An 11,570-nucleotide genomic window follows, 5' to 3' on the forward strand; every position below is an offset into this window, starting at 1 on the left:
TTTTGGGGTTTGTGTGTGTGTATTTGAAGGAGAAAAATTTGAAAAAGCTAGCAACAGAATGGCTTAGGTTAAGTATGTTTTGTTACTATGTTACTTACTCATTCCCCCAAAGTTGGATTTATTGATGGATTCAGGATTACTGCTTCCCATTCAAGAAATCTTTATGTTTCTTTGGCAAGCCAGTTGTATTATATGCCCAGGGCTTAAATTAGTTAGAGCCCTACATTCCCTGAACTTCTTTTTCTTTTAAACCCAGGTCTTCTGTCTTAGTATCAATTCTAAGACAGAAGAATGGTAAGGGCTAGGTAATGGGGTTATATGACTTGCCCAAGCTGGCACAGCTAGGAAGTATCTGAGGCCAGATTTGAACCCTGGTCCTCCCAATTCCAGACCTGGAACTCTCGCTACCTGGGTCTCCCTTGGTTGTCTTTTTAAAAGATGTTTAAAATTAAAAAAAAATTAAATGTTATGGGTTTGTAGGAGATGAAAAGTGGGTTCTTTGTGTACATGATGAATTTAGAGATATAAACCATTTTTGTTTGCTTGTTTTTATAGTAAACTCTTTGGTCATCCTTATCTGAATCGTAAGCAGCATCACAAAAAGGGTCCAAAGCGTCAGAAGATTTCAGTTCAAATACCGTCTCTGCCATTTTTATTTACATTACCTTGCAAGTCTGTTGCTTCAGTTATAAAATACAGGGGTTGGGCCAGATGATCTCAAAGGTCCCTTCTGTCTCTGGATCTCTGATAATATAATTGCTTTCTTTGTCCAATGGCTCAGTCATTTGAAGGGAGTCTCCTGGGCTGAGCAATTGCTTGGGGGGAGTAAGTTCCTTACTACTAGATAATGAGAAACTCCTGAAGCGGATTCTTTCCTCCTGATTGGACAATTGACTTCCAATAGTATCCAAGCACTCTCCTCCTGATTCACCATAGAAACATGTACCTGGTGAAAGATCATGTGATTCTCCAGCCCACTTTATTTCTGTGCCACAAGTAGCTAGCACAGCGCCTGGCACACAGCACCTTCCTAATAAGTGTTCCTTTAATTGAACTGGTTTGGACACACTCTTATAGAATGTGCCAGGAAGGCACTGTGGGAGATAGACAGGAAAGAAGACACAGCCGTCGCCTGAAGTCTTCTCCCACTGCGTCGTCATGCTATGGAGGCCACCATGGCTTCTCGAAGGCTGTGCCAGTGGAGTTCAAGAGAGGGCAGATCCCGACGCGCTGGCTAAGATTCAAATATGACCCCTTTACTAGACAATACATCTACCTGTTAGACTACCTTAGCTAAGTTTGGAGAAACTCTATCAGAAAATCAGTCAAAAGATGATGATTTCTGGACTCGATCTAGCCATTTATGAATATCCCCACTAAGGAATCACTTAGGGAGATGAGATATGTATGTTATGTTAATTAATTTTTTAAAAGAGTAAAAAAAAAGCAAAATAGATTTAAATCCACAGTACATACAAATAGAGAATAAAATCATAGAATTATAGTTTTAAAACTGGAATGGAGGGACAGCTAGATAGCTAAGTGGATAGAGAGCCAAGCCTAGAGATGGGAGGGTTCAAATATGAACTCAGACACTTCCCAGCTGTGTGACCCTGGGCAAGTCACTTGACCCCCCATTGCTTATCCCTTACCACTCTTCTGCTTTGGAACAAATACACAGTTTTGATTCCAAGATGGAAGGTAAGTGTTAAAAAACAAAACAAAACTGGAATGAATATTAGAGATTATTCTAGTTCCTTGACTTTACAGATGAGAGAGTTTAAGTGACTTCCATAAATTTACTTAAGTAGTAAGTGAAAGAGCCAGGATGAACTTGGCTTTTCTAATTCAAAATCCAGGATTTTTTTTTTTTGCATTGTATTATATTACCTCCTAGAATTTTGGACTGACAGGGACCTTAGGGATCAGTTAATCCAACACTCTCAATTTACCAGCCCTCTCAGATGAGACTCAGAAAAATAAGTAATTCATCCAAAGTCACACAGCTCATTAATGGCAGAGATGAGGCAAGAACCAATTGTCTTGTCCATTGTTTTGTGTGTGTGTGTGTGTGTGTGTGTGTGTTTGTACAGAAATGCATTTATAAACCCCACCCAAAACTCAAGAAAATAAATCCTTACTACAATCACCAGATCTATCTCTACATGCCATGTCTCGTTAACATGATCCTGATTTCTATATACAACATTTTCCTTTTATACTCCCTCTACACTGTGGAAAAATCCAAAGGCCAGGAATTTAGAAAATTGCAAAATAGGCCAAGTATACAATCATGAGTATTAACCAGAGACTGTGGGTATTCCCTGCCTTGGATTGAAAAGCCTCTTTTCATGCACCTCTCAAACTCTTAAGTGTCATACATTTTTCTGATTGGCTTTTTGTCAGATTTTAAGCAATGTACCTGATCTTGCCATGACAGGATGGCCTATGCCTTCCAGTTGAAAGGTCACACAGCAAAATCAGTATGTTAGCTGCAATTTTATCACAGCTTTTGCAGCATGGGAGAAGTTTAAGTGAATTCATGATACTGTAATTACATATATTGGTCCCATGTTTCCTATAAAGACCTTGGGAAAGAGTTCAAAGAGTATGCTTTCCTGTTGTCCCAAGATAAAATACTCATCACTCTAATTATTTGCTGCTTCATTTGTAATATTTATAGACGTTTGATAAATATGCAAATGCTATACACTTACCAGAAAATCTAGCACAAGTACCCATTACATTGGTCTTGATCTTTGGGGAAATCATTTTGCAAAAAAAAAAAAAAATCCTGAGGTGCTGTCTAGTGACTAAACTCTGTTTTTAGGAAATGATAATCAATAGTTAAATATCCGCTCCAGTTACTCCATAAAACTGAGTTTGTGTGTGTGTGTGATCAATTTTTAGTTTTATTCTGCTCTTTGCACTTTTGGATCACCTCCTGTATTCATGGACTGCATTAGAAGAATTAGGTTTTATCAAGGTCTGACGTCATTGCTGAGCAAAGGCAGCACAAGGTCTCCTCAATTAACCTTCTTTTCATTTCCAAGCAGAAGGATCAGAACATGACTGACTGCCAATGAACCCAAGAGAACTTCTTGCCCTCGGAGTAATGACAGAGAATAGTGCCCGCCATATATGGTCATCCCAGGAAGACAGAACGGAAGGGTCAAGTTTCCCAGTAAGTGCTTTGGGGCGAGGGATTCTCCATTTTTGTTTGCTCATTTGCATATTTTGCCTCATAAAGTGTTCCTTTCACCTAAAGCACAATATAAGTAAATGATAAGGCCAGAAGAAGAAGGCAACCTTTCAGTGCAGAGTCTGACTCGTTCAAAGAGATATTTCCAAGTCATTCCAAAGCAATAAAATACCCTGAGCCAATGATTATGACTCGGTCCTAATGTCCACCCCACAGACAGGGTTATGGTTGAGGTATGTGTCAACAAAGTCCAACGGCACTTCTGGTAATGGAATCCCTTTGGCCAACCCCTTGGCCAAGATAGACCTGCATCCTAATGAATTGCAAGTTTTAATGAGCTTTATTATAGCGAAGCTCTACGTTACATTTACATAATGTTTTTCTTAATGGAGCACAAAGCAGCATAAAAGGTATATTCAGCTTTAACAGAAGAAAAGGCACACTATTTTAGCTTCGATTTTAGATTCATAGCATAAAAGACCTGTTATTGCAGTCATTTCGAAGCTTAAGGAATAAGGTAAGATTTTAGTTTACACACAAACAACACACATATTTGTATCTAGGGCTGTGCTGCTAAATGTTTAACAACAAGCTTTTCAGGAAAAAATGCACCTGACACCTTTTTTAAATTTAACCAGCATTTTTAACATTTTTTTTTCATCATTTTCTATGTCTTGACAAGCCACAAAACAGTAAATTCTGATTTGTAACATTTACTGATTTCGGAGGTATACATACTCACAATGAAAATTTTACAACTTGCTTTCAGTAGCCTATAAGAGCTAACTCTCACATGCCTTTGCTATATATATAATCTCCCTCCTCAATTATTTACACTACATTAATAACACAAGTTTCATGTTTCATGTCAATGAAGGATAGTCAGTTGCTGTCTTTGATCTGATATTTTTAGGGGAGAGACCAGGAGCTGGAACCAGAAGTCCTGAATTCAAATACTAGTCTTAACACTATATGGGACACTGGACAAATCAATGCTGTTCTCTGAACTTGCCTAACTTGCATGAAGAAAGTACATTCTAAGAATAAAAGCAGAATTTAATATAAGCTGTTATTTCTATAATTCACACATGTATGACAGTTAATCATAAATCAATTGACATTTTGACCTTGGGTAGGACATTTAAAGTAGGCTCAGGTCTGACCATGTTACCTTCCCTCACTTCCCCCAATGAATAAACTCCAGTGGCTACATATCATCTCTAGCATCAAATATAAAACCCTTCAATTGGTGGTCAAAACCCTTGGAAACCTGTCCTCCTCTCACTACCTTGTCTATCTTACTCCAACTACCCATCCCTACCTCCATGCTCTGAGATCCAGTACACTGGACTCCTTGGTGCTCCTCAAATAAGATTCTCAATATTCCAACTTTGTGTATTTTCACTGGATGTCCCTCATGCCTGGAATTCTGTCCTTCTTCTTCCCCTCCTGGCTTCCTTCCAGCACTAGATAAAATCACACCTTCCATTTCCCAGTTCTTTTTGAATTAATGCCTTTTCTTTGTTGATTATCTCCAATGTATCCTGTTTGTAGGACATTTTTTGTACATTTTTTGTACATTTTTGTACATTTTTGAATGTCATTTCCACCATTAAATTATGAATTCCTCAAAAGCAGGGACTTTGCCTTCCTTGGTATCTCCAGTGCTAATCCAGAACATAGCAGGTGATTAATAAATATTTATTTACTGACAGTGTGAACTTGGACACACTTAGAGTCTGGTTCCTGCTGAAAATACAGATAATAATGCCTATTATATTTATGTTCCAGGGTTTTTGTTAGGATACAATAAGAAAATTTATATTAGAAGCTTCACATATTGAAAGATGCTATATCAGTATGAATTGTTTGTTGTTGTTTTTCTTTATCCTCTTAATCTTATTTTTTTTACAGGAAGAGGGGAATTAATCCTCTTGGTTCCTTAAATCTCTTCCAGACCTTCAATTGTTTTATTTATGATGCTAGACAATGGCAAATGTTCATTAGATCAAGAACATTTGGACCCATAGTTTCTAGAAAACTCAGTTTTCAACCATTTGGAAAAAAGAATAACAAACCATTCCTTTAGCCAAATAAATATCAGTTTTTACTAGTAACTAATTCTCAAAATTAATTTTAAAATTACTTAAAGAACCTTCTCCAAGAATAGTGCATGGTATAATATGGAGACCCATGTCCTCTATATCTTAAAGATTTTGCTTATACTATCCCCAAATTCCTGGACAAGTAAGACCAAGGATAGAATTAGGGAAAAAATTGGAAATTTTAAATAATCAGTGCTTACAGCATGTGTACATTACATCACTCCCATTTTTATTCAACTAATTGGCAAGACTAAAATTGTTTTACTTACTTGCAATCAGGTACATAATTTTTCTCCTCATCTTCTCATTCTATTCCATATTTAAACAAAAGGAAAGATATGAATGGGGAATTTTGCAACTATCTTCTTATCTTTATGATGTCAGGAACCCTAACATCATTACACAGAGATGGTTCCCAGAAAATGGTAGGAAGAAATGCTTTTATCATCCCTTCCCTTATAGTTATCTCCATCTTCCCCTGTAGAAATTTTTACTGGCTTATTTAAGCAAAAAGCCTGGATTAGATAACCTAAATCTTTGACTGAAATGTAACTACCTCAAAACAATCTAATATATCCAATCTGTTTTACTCCCACAAAAAGAAAAATGAAAATGATGATGACTAACTTTACTACATAACTTCATTTTAGAGAATAAATGGTATTGATTTAAATAGTAGAATCTATGTCAAAATTCTGCTTGAAAACAATTTTTTTCAGGAACATATCTTTTACATTATGCTGGTATGTAGATTTCTTTCATATTCACTTTGAATCAATTATTTGATCACTTGTCTGGCCAAGAGCTTAACCTTTCAGATGGTACTCTCTTCCTATCCTGTAACCCATTATTTTTTTCTGAAGTTCCCTATGAGGAGAAAAGAAGTGGTAAAAAAATGCTTCATTTAACACAGTTCTCCTTATCCCTAATACCAATTACTTCCCTTTGTCCTAGAGTACTAATGGCTTTTTTTTTTTTGCCTGTCCTATTTGGTGGAAGATGAAGAATACATTGAACACAGACAAGAGAATGATTACCTGAATATCTTGGAAAAAAAGTTTCTTTTCTCCCACCTGGAAGTGATTTAGCCATTCTATAATGTTGTCATAGAATTATAAATATATTTACATAAATATATATCATCCCTCCCAGGTAGTTTATATTAGGAAAGTAGGCCCAAGAGATCAGGTGATTTCACAAATCATTGAATCTCATAGAAGAATAGTACATCAGATGAGATCAATTACAACCTTTAGAATCATAAATAGTCATTGTATTTTTTGAATGTTGTTTTACAGTATTATTGTATAAATTGTTCTCTACTCGTTTCTTTACCAGTCCATAAAAGTCATCAAAACTGTTAATTTTTTATATATTGATCTGATAATTTTAATTATCTTTCTGGTTCTGCATGCTTCATGTTGCTTACTTTACTGAAATAGAAATGGATCCCTGAAGGCTGCACTAAATTTTTGTTTATTTTGTTAAACATGCCCAATTGCATTTTAATCTGATTCCAGCCCCAGTTGAGAATTTTTCAGTTAAATTTAACACCTCTGGTCTACATCAGATCTCTCATCTCATCTACAGAGCAGTATGAAAGACTTTGTCAGATACTTTGCTCAAATCTTGCTAAAACTACAATATTCCCTCGATCTACCAGGCAAGTAAATATAAGAAAAAGGAACATCATCTAGAACAACCTGTTTTTGATGAATCCATCTTGGCTCTTCATGGTCATTGCTTCCTTTTGTACTAAGCATTTAATAATGTAAAGTTTCATTATAATAACACTTAATCTCATATGGTTATAGTTTGCAGATTCAACCCTTATCTTTTATTAAAATCAGAAGACTTGTCTGTCTATGATCCCATAACTTCTCTCCTGAATTCCATGAAAAATGTGTTTAATTTTTTATACTACTGCCATTTCCCAATAGCATTACCCTCCATACAACCACTCTTTAAGAGACAAAAATAGTTAAACAAAGCACAGCATCATAGTAATTAGATTTGAAAATGTAGAGACATTCCCTTACCTATAGACTTCTACCTCTCTACTGAAACAGGGGTGGTGTATTTATTTATTCATGGTTCCTATGGAATCAATATGGTCATTGCATTTAAATTTTTATTTGCTAAGCATTTTCTCTTGCAAAATTGGGGTCACTGTGCACATTTTCCTCTTCTATAAACTTTCAAAGTTTTCTCATAGTGCTTCATCAATCATATCCACCAAGATTTTTTCAGAACCCTAGTACGTGATTTGTCTAGCTCTGCCAATTAAAACATCATAATCAAGCTGGGTACTTTCTTAATATTCCCTTAATTATATTGTTTTTGCCCCCATTACCCATTCTTATTCTTTATTTTCTAATCCAATGATTCTCTTTAACAGAAAAAAATAAGCAAAATAAGTCTAATACTTTTGTCTTATCTTCTGTCTTTATTAGTATAGCCCTGACTACTCAGATCAACCATTCTGTCCTTTATTTGATATTCTTCTTCCCTTAATTAATCAAAAAAATCCTTTAAGTTTTCTGCCTCTCAAGTTCATACTAGTAATAGAGACATAATTTGAATCAGGGCCATGTGACTCTAAATCCAACATTCTTCTCCCTACATCATGCTTTGTTTCCTCATGTGTAAAACGATTTTTGTCCCCTTTTAATCTCACCTAATATTATCACTAGATATCTGCAGTAAACAAAGAGATAGCATTTCTTTCTGCTCCCTCCGACTGTCTCCTGGATTGCCTTGCCTTCAGGACAGTAGAAAAATTCCAAGCCATCAGCTATATGCTCTGATTCTGTTGCCTGAGCTGCCTAATACCCTGGGAGGATACCCCACTGCTGCCAAACAAATCTAGAGAAAATCACAAAAGTGTGCTGATTGGAACCACTACAAATTTATGGCACCGTTTTCTCAACTGGACTCTCACTGCCACAAGGTAATCTCTTTATACTTCCTCTAATGACTCCCTATCCCCATTTACCAGTGACTCTTCAGAACTTTTTTATCCCTCTTCATACTTTGTCCCTCTCCTCACAACTGAGAACCTTGCCTCATATTTCTTTCATTAAAAAAATAAAACCCTTACCTTCTGTCTTAGAATCAATAGTAAGTATTGGTTCCAAGGCAGAAGAACAGTAAAGGCTGGGCTGTTGGGGTTAGCTAGGAAGTATCTGAGGCCAGATATGAATCCAAGACTCATCTCCAGACCTGTTTCTCTATCCACTTAGCCACCCAGCTGCCTCTTTGCCTCATATTTCAATGAAAACATTGAAAATATTTGTTGAAATATCTCTTTTTTTCCTTTTCTCCTCAACTTATATCTTCTAGATGCCTTATCTCTACTTTCAGCTGCCTCACATGATGAGATGCCTCCCCTTCTACTTGTCAAGGCAAACTCCTCTGCATACACCACTGATCTCATTCCATCCCAACTTCTTCAGCCAGTTGTCCATTCTATTATCCCCACTCTCTCACTTATCTTTAATCCCTTCTTAACTGATACTGGCTGATTCTCTAATGCCTACAGAAATGCCCATATCTTTTCCATTCTCAAAAGCCCTTCACTTTATCCATTCACTCTTGATAACTATTTTCATATCTCTTTGCCATTTGAAGCTAACCTCCTTGAGAAAGTAGCATAAATAGGTGTCTCTAACTTCCTTTTCTCTTACTCGTTTTTTAAATCTATAGTTTGGCTTCTTTCTGCCTTTTTAAGCCAAAACTAAGTCTACTAACTTATGTTATCTAAAGTCTAAAATATAAGAGTATAATAGGACTTTCCTCATGGATGGAGATAAATTCCCAGAACTTGCATGAGGGGCAGAGTTAGCAAGAATTTGGGAAGGATATACTTTCTTCACTCTCTTAGAACTTTTTCAGTATCCATCTTCAAGAGAGAAGATGGATAATGCCAATCCAATTTTAGATTACTAAAAGGAGTAAAGGACACTTTGAAGAAATGACATGAGAGATTTGGCAATCTCCATCATGTCCTTAACCTCTGTCTGCTACATTAGAGATTTCAGGAAATTTCCTTTTTGATATTGAGGATGCTCTCTATCTTCCTCTTTCTTGGTTGAGTTAAGATGCTTTACTTCCGTGGAAATACTCTTTCACCTTATACTATTTGCTCATATGTATTCTTCCTCTGATTTCTGTTTTGCTGCCTTGGATAAATTGTTTTTTTTGATATTTGTTGTGTGTGTTCATTGTGGAACTGGAATTTAGTGGGAAGGAGTTGAAACCTTACATATAACATTTGAGAAGGAAGTAGCAATCACAAATTTAGTTTGAACCTGGAAACAACATCACCTAGACTAATAATATTTAAATGAGCAGATATAGATATAATTCTATCCCAGTATCCTCTCCAATCATAGCCTCCAAACACAAGTATTTTCTCTTACTTGCAGGAATTAAGGTCCCCCTTGGAGAAGAGTGGGGGGGGATATAGTAGAGATAATTACTATTGCAATATTTTGAGTCACACATGACATACCCCATATTACATGTTGGGGAATAGATTTGTTATGTTTATTTTTTATTTTTTAAACATTTTTTCATTTGGTCATTTTCAAACATTATTCATTAGAAACCAAGATCATTTTCTTTTTCTCCCCACCCCCTCTCACCACCCCTCCCAATGGTGATGCGTGATTCCTCTGGGTATCACATGTGTCCTCAGTCTGAACTCTTTTCCATGTTGTTGGTATTTTCATTAAGGTGTTCATTTAGAGTCTCTCCTCAATCATAATCCCTCCATCCTGATAGTCAAGCTGTTGCCTTTCCCCGGTGTTTTTACTCCCCCCATTTGTCCTCTGCTTGAGGGTAGTGTTTTTATTTTCTCCTTGATCCCAGTGGATTGTTCAGGAACATTGCACTGCCACTAATGTATCAGTCTCTGTGTACAATGTTCTCCTGGTTCTGCTCCTCTCACTCTGCATCACTTCCTGGAGGTTGTTCCAGTCCCCATGGAATTCCTCCACTTTATTATTCCTTTGAGCACAATAGTATTCCATGACCAACATATACCACAATTTGTTCAGCCATTCCCCATTTGGAGGCCATCACCTCATTTTCCAATTTTTGGCCACCACAAAGAGTGCAGCTATGAATATTCTTGTACAAGTCTTTTTCCTTATTATCTCTTTGGGGTACAAACCCAGCAGTACTATGGCTGGATCAAAGGGCAGACAGTCTTTTATCGCCCTTTGGGCATAGTTCCAAACTGCCCTCCAGAATGGTTGGATCAATTCACAACTCCACCAACAATGAATTAGTGTCCCCACTTTGCCACATCCCCTCCAGCATTCATTACTTTCCTTTGCTGTCATGTTGAACAATCTGCTAGGTGTGAAGTGATACCTCAGAGTTGTTTTGATTTGCATCTCTCTGATTATCTGAGATTTAGAGCATTCTTTGTTATGTTTAAAAGGTAAATCTAATGGCCTTTTTCAGTCTACATCCTCCTTGATCTATGTGTAATTTTTGACACTGTCAAGGAATGACAGTTTTCTTTGATACTTTCTTGTTTCCAGGTGTTTCTGACATTCTCACCTCATTTGTTTACCAGATATTCCATTTTAGTCTTTGCTGCATCTTTGTCCAGGTCACACCTGCTAGGTGTCACGTTGGGCTCTTTTAGGGTACTTCTCTTCTTTTTCACAATACTAATCCAGTCGGTGATCTCATCAACTCCCATGGAACCAATTTCCTCTATGGTGATAATATCCAAACCTACTAATCTACATCTAACCTCTTTGTTGACTTCCAGACTATTCTCAAACTGTATGGACTGCTTATTTTTTTAAGTTGCTTCAGGTGTTTCTGACTCTCCATGGTCCCATTTGGGGCTTTCTTGGCAAAGATATTGGAGACATTTGCCAATTATTTCTTTAGTTCATTTTACAGATGAACTGAGGCAAATAGAGTTAAGCGAATTGCCCAGAGTCACGTATCTGGTAAGTGTATGAGACCAGGCTTGAACTCAGGAAGAGCCAACTAGCTGCCTATAGACATCTTAAACTCAACATATCCAAAATTGAACTCATTAGCTTAATGTCCAAATCTTTCCCTTCTCCTAACTTTCCCTTTATAGTCAAGGGTACCAGCATCTTCCAAGTCATGTAGGTATTATTCTTAACTCTTCACTTTCTCATCCCCAATATCCAATTCATTGCAAGGCCTGCTGGTTTTACCTCCATAAAGTTTCTCACACATGTCCCCTTTTCTTCTCTGACATTGAAACT

At 36.7% G+C, this 11,570-nt stretch overlaps 1 pseudogene; it reads right to left on the reverse strand.

Annotated features, from left to right (window-relative positions):
- The window catches only part of LOC100021173 (ubiquitin-40S ribosomal protein S27a-like), a 47,864-nt pseudogene extending 36,841 nt beyond the window's left edge, over positions 1-11,023 (reverse strand).
- Positions 11,024-11,570: the final 547 nt, after the last annotated feature.

This window comes from Monodelphis domestica, chromosome 4, assembly GCF_027887165.1.
Source record: "Monodelphis domestica isolate mMonDom1 chromosome 4, mMonDom1.pri, whole genome shotgun sequence".
Lineage (NCBI taxonomy): Eukaryota > Metazoa > Chordata > Mammalia > Didelphimorphia > Didelphidae > Monodelphis > Monodelphis domestica.